The sequence below is a fragment of the Lipotes vexillifer genome, unplaced genomic scaffold, assembly GCF_000442215.2.
Source record: "Lipotes vexillifer unplaced genomic scaffold, Lipotes_vexillifer_v1.1 scaffold1063, whole genome shotgun sequence".
Lineage (NCBI taxonomy): Eukaryota > Metazoa > Chordata > Mammalia > Artiodactyla > Lipotidae > Lipotes > Lipotes vexillifer.
Window position 1 is genome coordinate 2,237,461 of NW_006799734.1, and position 9,243 is coordinate 2,246,703.

The window sequence follows — 9,243 nt, forward strand, 5'->3', positions numbered from 1 at the left end:
CCTTGTTGGAAATGTGCTGGTCATTGCAGACCTCCCGGGAGGGTTATCTGGGAAGCCCGGGCCTGGCGGACCAAGACAGGATGACCCTGGGGTCCAGGAGGAAGGGCTTGGTTGGGGCAGCCAGCTCTGACCTGCTCTGACCCCCACCGCAGGGACCCAGCAGCCCCTCCTGATGGGTCTCCGGTTAGGGGATTTGGGGTTCTAACAGAAAAAGGGTTTTAACGTCCATGTCTCTCACAATCCTTCCCCTTCGTGCCACTTCAGGTGGGATAAGAGCCCCAGACCACCTGCACCGTCTGCTTCCGTCTCTACGCCAGCAAGATGCCTGATTGACCACAACACTTCTCACACTCTCGCCAGGATGTCCAGGTATTGTGTCGCTTTAGCGAAAATCACACCTTTTTTGCAGAGGGGTGGTGAGGACAAGGGTCGACCGGCCTCTCTCAGATGGTGGCAACAAAATTCATTCTGAGACAGAGAAACATGTTTTCTGAATAGCTACCACAAAATGTTATCCTGTAATACAAAGCAGGATTCCCTTTTATGGATCAAAACGTTATTCCAAGAATAAGTATGTGGAAAATATGAAATGTGGATGGAAAACAAAAGAGTACCCTTTACCATGGTGACGATTAGACTCTCGGGCTAGACTCCAGCCCCACGTGAGAGCTCAAAGCCCCCGCGTGGACCCCATGCCCCTGGGGAAACTGACAGGACAGCCCAGGGCCTGCTGCACCTGTGAGCAAACCTGCAGCCCATCCTCCACGTCTTAAATGCAGCGACATGGTGCCCAGGCTGTGGCCTAGGAAGAGCACTTGTCTGTAAAAGTAGCCAGGACTTGAGGGAGAAATCGCTAATCCCGGCACTGGGACAGGAAATACGCAAGATGAGCCCAGAACCTGCTGCCGTGCCAGAAATTAGGGAGCCCTCGAAGACCAGGAAGAGGCTCCCGCAGCCACAATGGGACAGTTTAAGCCCCAATAAGGACAGTAACTGCAACGGATCAAAATACACGAACCAGGTTTGAATCCAGGAGGTGATATTGACTCTCCAAAAAATCCCTTATTTCTCGCCTCTGGCAGATTCTGAGACATTAGCTCACTGTTTGCCCATCTCTCCTGTGCTGTAACAAGTGGTGGATCTGGGCAAGCTGCTCCTGACAGAAGTGTTCCAGCTCACAGGGGCAGAAAGATTGGGAAAGTTCCGACGGCACCATTTTCCAGATCCCTGCTGTCTTCGGCAGTGGTTACCAACATCACAGAACAAACAATACCCCTCTGAATGGAACGCCTCGTTCAAAGCTGTCTTGCCCACGCTGGACCCAAAGCTGATCAGGTTTCCAATTCTAACCGCGGATGCACAGGAAACACAGCAGACAAAGGAGAATGTTGATTAAGTCCATAAGGACAGGGTCGGCAAAAGCAGGAACAAAGGAACTTCGACAGGACAAAAACCCCCGGTTCTTCAACAGCAAGAAAACAAAACGGCAGCAGAAAAGTGAAAGACAGACGGGAAGTCTAAACACTCAGAGGAACTTAGGAGAGCTGTCAGTTGAGCACGGGTTTGACCCTCATTGAATCCCGAGGTTGAAACAAACTGGGAAAAACAGGGAAGTGCGTATTTGAGGACAGCAAAGAATTAATGACTTTTTAGGTGTGATATTTGTCCTGGGGATTTTTCATATCTTTTAGAGATACTGAAATATTTACAGATATGATGCCCTGAATTTGCTCCCAAGCAAACAGGTTGGGGACAATGGGTCAGATTCTCCATGAATTATGTAAAAACTGTTTGATCGAGGGACACCTGCTTCTACTCTCCAGTCTATGATTCTCTTTATCTCTGTAAATGTTTGGAGCTTTCCATAAGCAACTTTCCAGGGAGAGCCAGAGTCCTCACGATCCCCACGTGTGTCTTCTAGGACACTTGAAAGGATAGGCCAAGCGGACAGCCCTGCACACCATGGGTCCACACAGTTCCCCTGCCTGTGGGGCAGGCAGGTCCAGCCACGTCCCCTCTGAGCGGCTTGGCCCTCTCTCCCGGGTGGGCTGCTGGAAAGCCCCCTGCACTCAGTAACAGGGTCCCTGCAGCCCCGTGGAAGCAGGAACAGGTGTGTCTCAGTGTGGCTCCATCTTCACACCTCCGGGAGCAGGACGTGACTCCAGGCCACCAATGTGGCTTCGCAAGCCTGCGGGCCTTGCTTCCCGGCCTCTGACCCACTGAGGTTCCGCTGGCCACTGACAAGAGGCTTCTGTGATGTCAGCCTGCTGTCAGCTAGAGGCCAGATATGAGGAGAGGCACCAGACAAAACTGAGATCACAGGTGAGCATCGAGATTAAAGCCCACCGCAGCTTGGTGGGGTGGAGTTCACTCTGCAGGCAGCCATCCAGGAGCAGCGAAGGGCACACCATCATGGCATGTTGTCAGTGCCATGATCACCCAAGAAGCCTGTGATTGGGGGGATTTAACAAACATGTAAGCCACGGTCGGAGGCCCACCGTAACATGGCAATATCAGACCTAGAAAGCAAATCAGAGGCGAACACACACATCCCGGAGGCGAGGCAGCGAGGCCAGGCAGATATGCATCGATTTCCTGTCGCGCACAGGCTTGCGGGGGCCTCAGCCAGTAGGAGACTCAGCCCTGCCGTCTGACGGTAACGCTCCTCCCGCCTCGCCGTCCGGGTCTCAGCTACGAGCCGTGTTTCCCGGAGTCGCAGGAAAACACTTAAAATCACCATCAAGTTGGACACAACGTTCTATTTCTGGGTTTCCCATGAAAGCATCCCCTCCCGTGTAATCCGCCCCTCTATCTTCGTGGCGCATCTGGCTGCGATAAAGGTGGATGCTTCCATCTCCTCAGCGAGCTCCTCTGTGCCGTGGCAGCTGCAAAGACAGATTTGTGTAAAATGTAAGTTTGCAAACTACCGGGTCAATGGTTTTCGAAATTTTTAGTCCGTAGAAAATTTCTCAGAACTCATGATCTTTCAGACCACTTGGCCCAGCGTCTGGTCTGGGAAGAAACCCTTAAGAATTAAAGAGAATCCCAAACTCCATGGATAAACAACAAGGTCCTACTGTGTAGCACAGGGAATTATATTCAATATCCTGTGATAAACCATAACGGAAAAGAAAATGAAAAAGAATAGATACATATGTATAACTGAACGCATTGCTGGACAGCAGACATTAATACAACATTGTAATTCAACTATACTGCAATCAAGTAAGTAAAGAAAGAAAGAAATCTGGGCGGGGGGGATAGAATTAAAGGGAAAACCAGCAACCGTTTCCCAGTGCTGTGAGGATGCTCGCCTTGACCGTGAAGACCAGATGCTGCCTCTTCCAACTGGTGACCGACGCCAGTGGTCAGGGATGCCTGGTGTTTGTTTCAAGGGTGTCCATTCTGACCAAAATGACGACCACTCCCCATCCCCAAAGAGAGGCATGACCTGGGCACCAAGAGCAAGTGTTATCTCGACGAGGGCGGAGGAGGGTGGGGGTCTGGGAGTCTAAGATCTGGAGGAAGGTCCGCCAAGCCCCTCCAGGGACTGTGGACACAGCACAGACATTGCCCTCCACACAACACCCAAGGCCAGGGCAGGAGTCCAGCCAGGCCGTGAGCCTGATGCTCTGGGGCCAGGACCCCAGTCCGTATTTCAAAATTCAGAGACCCTGCAGCTTGTCACAAGACGTTAGGTGGCCTGGAAAGCAACATCTCTGCTGACTTCACTTTTGATATCCTCCTAGCAATAGACCATCCTACAGACAGGACACAGGACGGCTAGAAAGCCCTGTCTGGGAAGGGGACAGCTTGAGCTGCATGTTTCGGCCAAGACGGGGAGTCCCAGGCCATGGACGCTGCGCCGGCCTGAGAGTCAGGCAGAGCAGAAAGCCCGGCCCGAGGCTGGGCTCTCTGATGGCCTCAGGCTGCTCAGGCTCCAGGGGAACTTCTGAAGATGACCCCTGTGTACACAGAAGCCCGTTTCACATGCGATGAAAGTGGGATTTTTAAATGTGGTGGCTGCACCTTCTGGAAGGTGCAATTGAAAAAGTGTGCAGACTCTGAGATGACGTCCAGGTAACCGGGAGCTCTGACATCTCAGGAGGAAGCAGGGGGCCTCCCCAGGCCTGGCCAAGCTTGTGAGTGATAATAGGGAGAGTGGCGCCCATTACAGACCCCTGCCTCACACATATCACAAAAGATACACGTGTCAGATGGATCGAAGGCCTACATGTGAATACTGAAATTACAAAAATAGGTGAAAGCCAATGGGGAACACGACTATAAAACATAAATAGGTAAATAAATAAAGGGTAATGATAGATTTGACTGTGTCAAAATAGAATATTTCGGGCTTCCCTGGTGGCGCAGTGGTTGAGAGTCCGCCTGCCGATGCAGGGGACACGGGTTCGTGCCCCGGTCCGGGAAGATCCCACATGCCGCAGAGCGGCTGGGCCCGTGATCCATGGCCACTGAGCTTCCGCGTCCGGAGCCTGTGCTCCACAGCGGGAGAGGCCGCAACAGTGAGAGTCCTGCGTACCGCAAAAAAAAAGAATATTTCTGTTAGACAAAAGACAATAGATAATATTAACTAGTATTTAATATTGCTATTTAAAGTATTGAATACTAGATAAAATACATAAAGTAAGTAGTATTTAATATTATTATTTACTATGAATTTTGTAAGATTAAATATTCTTATATCCCTTAAACTACAAGAAAAAATACTTTGGATTTTTCAGGCCACCCTAGAATTTCTCTGTCCTTTGTGCATTGGGAAGGCTGGCTTAAAATGCAGAGTTTCATCATCGTTTTTCCATAAGAATTCAAAGCTGTCAGAACAGTCCTCTCTCCCCCAGTCCTGAAATCCTTGTAACTAGCAGTCAGCGCAGTAGCAGGGCGTCACCCAGAGTCCTGCCCCCAGAGCTCTGTGCAGGCAGCTCCCAGGTGGTAGGGACACTCGGGCAGCCCGACGGAGAGAGGTCCATACAGTAGTGGAGTGGTGGCCAAACAGACCGCCTCCTGGTGGAAGGTCAGAAGGGCCAGAAATGTTCACAGATAGAAGCTGTTTATTTCTTTTTTTTTTTTTTTTACATCTTTATTGGAGTATAATTGCTTCACAATGGTGTGTTAGTTTCTGCTTTATAACAAAGTGAATCAGCTATACGTATACATATATCCCCATATCCCCTCCCTCTTGCATCTCCCTCCCACCCTCCCTATCCCACCCCTCTAGGTGGTCACAAAGCACCGAGCTGATCTCCCTGTGCTATGCGGCTGCTTCCCACTAGCTATCTACCTTACATTTGGTAGTGTATATACGTCCATGCCACTCTCTCACTTTGTCCCAGCTTACCCTTCCCCCTCCCCATATCCTCAAGTTCCTTCTCTAGTAGGTCTGTGTCTATTACTCAGCCATAAAAAGAGACGAAATTGAGCTATTTGTAATGAGGCGGATGGACCTAGAGTCTGTCATACAGAGTGAAGTAAGTCAGAAAGAGAAAGACAAATACCGTATGCTAACACATATATATGGAATTTAAGAAAAAAAAAAGTCATGAAGAACCCAGGGGTAAGACAGGAATAAAGACACACAAATAGGGCTTCCCTGGTGGCAAAGTGGTTGAGAGTCCGCCTGCCGATGCAGGGGACGGGCTCGTGCCCCGGTCCGGGAGGATCCCACATGCCGCGGAGCGGCTGGGCCCGTGAGCCATGGCCGCTGAGCCTGCGCATCCGGAGCCTGTGCTCCGCAACGGGAGAGGCCACAGCAGTGAGAGGCCCGTGCACCGCAAAAAAAAAAAAAAAAGACACACCAATAGATGCTGTTTATTTCTAAGTTAGCAACTTCCTTGAAAACATCTGTTTTTCCATGACTGTGAAAGTAAGGAGAGAATGCTTAATTTCTACTTAGTCTTTAAAGGCATTGTATATTTTGCCCTTACCTTGTACCTTCCCTTTAAGATAATGTTTCTGCCTAGTTGCTTCCTCTGTACTGAAAATTATAATATATAATTACATAATAATACGCAATTACCATTTTGTAATTGTATCTTACAGTTACAGTATGATCACATAATGATATACAATTATAACATTATTAATCTGACTTGCAAAAGAATAAGTGAGTGCGGTAGGTGGGGTAGATGGTGTTGCTATAACAAACAATACCGGCAGATCAGTGGCTGAAAACGGTGGTGGAATCCTGCTCCTGTGACCTGTGCACCCAGCCAGCGGGGCTCATTCTCGAGCCAGGCCCGGGGAGCCTCTGCCTCTGAGATGCTGCTGTTCCCACGGGTGCCTCTCTCCCCAGCTTCCGCGTGGCAGTGACACGGGTCACTTCTGCTTATGTTTCACTGGCCACAGGCAGTCACAGGGTCACACCTGACCCAACATGGCCAGGGAGTGCAATCCACCCTGTGGGCAGCCACAAGTGGCCCCCAAACTGGGCAGGAAGCATTGACCCCATGCCTGCAGCTCAGCACCTACTCACTGCAGTTCCCTGGCCAGAGGTGGAGCCAGATGGGGGCCAGAAATCTCCAGCGAGGTCATGACCGTGGTCCAGTCCCGCCTGCACAAGCTTCACTACGTCCTCAGAACGAGCAAAGGTGAGAGAACCTGCTATTTCTCAGGCATCTCATCAGGAGGCCAAGTCAGAGGAGGGATTACCTGGGGAAGAGCTGGTCTGATGGTCAGAGCCCCAGTGAAATCCACAGACGCCCCCAAAGCTCCTGAGGACGCTACTCCAGCAGAAGCGCTGCCGGCTCTGACCAGGAGGGACAGAAAGAGCACAGAGGAAGGCAGGTGGCTGGTCCTCAGAGACGCGAAGCTCCCCTGGGAAGCTGCAGCCGACCATGCAGAGTCTGTGGTCACGTGGTGACACGGGGACAGTACCCAGTGCAGATCTCCCTCCTGGCGGCAGGGAAGGAGGGTCAATCTCAAGAAATAAACCAAGGCCACCACGTGGCACTTGAGGACACCCCTGTGTCATGGGCTGAATTGTGTCCCCCCAAATTCACATGTTGTCACTCTTATTTGGAAACAGGGTCATCACACATGTAATTAGTTAAGATGAGGTCGTTAGGGTGACCCCTAATCCAGTATGACTGGTGTCCTTATAAAAGGGGACGGTTGGACACGGACACCCGGACACATGTGAGGAGACTGTTTTGTAACGGTGGTAGCAGAGGTCAGGGGCTGTGTCTCCCAGGACAGCGGGGGCAGCCCGGGCCGCAGGGTCCAGGAGAGGGGCCTGCACGGCTGGAGGAACCAGCCCTGCCCACACCTTGGTCCTGGACTTCTCGCCCCCGGAACTGAGAGACCATACATGACCGTGGGCTAAGCCACCCGGTTATGCAGCCCCAGGCCGCTCACACCCCTGCCTGGGGGGCTGCCCTGAACCCCGTGCAGTGGCGGGTCCCGAGCAGAGAGCCGATCCACTTCTGTCCCTGGGTGCCGGCCGTGGTTCTCTTCAGGAGTTTCTGTGTCCCCGGAAAGAAAATCATCTCTCTGTCATTTTTCAAACAGAAAATGAAAAGGTTGCTAACTGTATAAGAAATTTTAACTGAGTCATTGATCTGGATACTTTTAAAGTAAAACAGTTAAGTATTTCTGCTGCACTTTGAAGTCGGCCGGCTCCTTGCCTCCCTCCGGGTTATTTTGTAGCCATTAAGAATATGTTCCTTTTATCTGGGGCCTTCAATTAATTGAATTTCAAAAATATTCTGAAATGGTTTTTTTCATGTAAGAATCAGCTAAGTCCTGAAGAACATTCCCACATGATTTGCTGCCACAGTAATGAAAAGCCGGTGCATTACACTGGTCACTGCTGGGGCGCCACCGGCTACGCTGGGGTCTAACTTGGGATTTGCAGTGTTCCCTGGACACCGGGCGACGGGGATACCACCTTCAGATGGCTTTGGACGGCAGCACACCCCGCGAGTCACCGCTGGAGGTGGACACACCAGCTCTCCCAGGACGGCTAAATGCAAACTCGACGGGACGGGGGCGAGGCGCTCCTCCCCGCCAGACCCTGCAGACCTCCTAAGGGCAGTGTACTGCTGGGGGCGTGGGCTGGAGCCTCCCACAGACCACCGAACCCCAAACCCCCACTGGGAGGGTGGGGGAGAGGTCGAAATGTCCAATCGCGGAGGGCACCCCGGGGGAGCAGGTGGGCGTCACGATGCGCTTTTCCTCGGAGGGACCAGAGTGTGCCACGCCTCCACTGCACCCTCTCCCTTATTTACTGAGTGACCTGTGCCAGTGCCACTTGGTATCTTGTCGCCTTCTATCTGTGAAAGTATCTCCTGCACACAGTTACGAGACAGCGGCCCACGTAAATGAGTGCCCCGGGGAATCAGCCATACCTCTTCTCTCCACCGTGGGGAATGTATTTTTTCTTTGTGCAAATTACTGGCGGAGGCCCAGTGAGGCTCCTCCTTGGAGGGTCCTTCCCCCATCCCCCATCGGATGTGCACTGTTTGGGGGTTCCCTTACACGAATACCAGCTAATACCAGCTCACGCACTGAGTGTACACGTTTACGTTCCTCTGCTCCCTGCTAAAGATTTTCTTTTGTAACACTGTGTCAAGGAATTCAAAACAATATTCAAATTCCAGGGCAATGGTATGTACTGCTACCTTTACCTACAATTTAAAATAACATCCTCTCCTTTGGATGTCTTTTTTTGGACTGGGACACTGGTGATTCTTGAGGCTGTGCGTGGTATGTTTTAAGTTTAAACATACAGACCACAGACATTGTTTGGATTAACAGCGTTTCACTTTTAATAGTAGAAATCTCCCTAAAATCTGCTGATGCCTTTCAACATCACAGACACACATATTCCTGAAGTGAGGGGAAAACAAAAAGAAACTTTCCAACCTTTGCTGCCTTGGCCTCCTTCCAACCTCACAAGCAAGGGAGGTGAGACAGGGAGGCATGACGCCCACTGCCCACCCGTCCCCTCAAGGTCACTCTGTGCAGTGGCCGGGCCACAGGTCACTGGCTCTAACCCGGACACCACGCTTCTCTGAAAAAGGAAACATGCTGACATTCTGCTTGAAGTAATTCCGGGTCGGGGGCTGCACTTCAAAGGGGGGAAAGGAAGGCAGAAGGACTTCCCCTGCAGTCCCAGGGCCGGTGGGGAACAGGGTCCCAGGGGACCCTTTGCAAAGATGAAAGATGCTGCTCTCCATTCTGCAACCCTGGGATCCGGGCCCCATCACGCGGCTCTGCTGCTGA